General features: G+C 39.4%; 1 protein-coding gene across 1 annotated transcript in view; it reads right to left on the bottom strand.

Annotated features, from left to right (window-relative positions):
• The window catches only part of LOC106873825 (uncharacterized), a 34,029-nt gene that overhangs the window by 19,176 nt on the left and 13,210 nt on the right, over positions 1–1,643 (bottom strand). The gene's annotated exons all lie outside the window — the stretch shown is intronic.

The following is a 1,643-nucleotide window of genomic DNA, read 5'->3' as shown; positions in this document are numbered from 1 at the left end:
ATATGCACACACACACATACGCATTCACACACTCTTACCCACGCACAAACATTAACCAACACAACAATCTCACTACGAAACATATACTTAACATCATCCAGCAATTCAAACATGCATACAAACGTATGCACACACAGATACACACACACGCATACAAGCGAATCGACACACCACCACTATCACTGCCATGCACACTCACACTCACACACACACACACACACACACATACATACAAGCGAAGCCACACATCGCCATCATTTTTACCACACACATACACATGCATACGCACACATGCACTCATACAACCATTAAAATCATCATATATATAGATATATAGATATAAATATACATATACACACATGCATATATTCACACACACACACATATGTATATATACTGTTAATTATATACACACACCCACGCGCGCACACGAGCATGAATACACATCACAGCGTCACTACTGTACACATACTCAACATTACTCACACAAACACACACACACACGCTCACATACACATACACACACGCGCTCACACACACACACACTCACACACACATACACAAATATTCTAGCACTCACGCACACACAACCAAACGTACACAATAACAAGCTCGTCTGGTTAAAAGATATTCCGGACAACTTGTAATTTCTCACTAGTAACCTAACTTTATTTCTATTTAATTAACGCTTAAACACACACTAATTTCCTTCCCGTTCTCCTGTCCGAGTTATTAATTCTACAAATGTTTCGCTTCATTTGACCAAACAATCAACTGTCGTCTGCTTTTCTTCATTTTCTTTCCCCCGTTTGTTTTCTGACTTAAACCGCCATTACAGCATTCGCCATCTTTTTTTTCCGTATGGCTTTGATATAACCTAAAATACATTCTGTAGCTACAGTTCTAGAACGACTCAACGTGGGTGTATGTGCGTGTGCATGTATGTGTGCGTGAGTGTGGGGGGTTGTGTGCTTTGGCAGAAAGACTTGTGCTAACAAGGAATGTGAAAACTATTGGATACGAGATTAAGGAGTTATCGTAGTTATTGGAATCTGACAAATACAGTGTTACCCCGAATTTGACGTTTGCCGATCTTAACAGTCCTAAATAATCGGTACTGCGAAACCCGGGGTAACTTGTGGTAAAGCTTAGAGCTTCTGTTATTTATATGTTTATATGGTATATATACATACATTTATATGATTGGCTATTGGCGCAGGAGTGACTCAAATGCGCAGGTGTGGTTGTGTGGTCAGTAGCTTCCTTTACCAACCACATGGTTCCGGGTTCAGTCCCAATGTGTGGTACCTTGAGCAAGTGTCTTCTACTATGGCATCGGGCCGACCAAAGCCTTGTGAATGGATTTGGTAGACGGAAACTGAATGAAGCCCATCGTATATTTATGTATATATATATATCTATATGTATGTATGTATGTCTGTGTATATGTTTGTGCGTCTGTCCCCCCCCCCCACCATCGCTTAATAAAAGAATATATACATATATATATATATATATATGTATATATTCTTTTATTCTTTATTCTTCATTTGTTTCAGTCATTTGACTGCGGTCATGCTGGAGCCTTTACTCGAACAAATCAACCCCAGGACTAAATCTTTGTAAGCCTAGAACTTATTCTA

Source organism: Octopus bimaculoides, chromosome 26, assembly GCF_001194135.2.
Source record: "Octopus bimaculoides isolate UCB-OBI-ISO-001 chromosome 26, ASM119413v2, whole genome shotgun sequence".
Lineage (NCBI taxonomy): Eukaryota > Metazoa > Mollusca > Cephalopoda > Octopoda > Octopodidae > Octopus > Octopus bimaculoides.
Note: the sequence above shows the minus strand (reverse complement) of the source record. Positions and strands in the feature narration are given on the sequence as shown.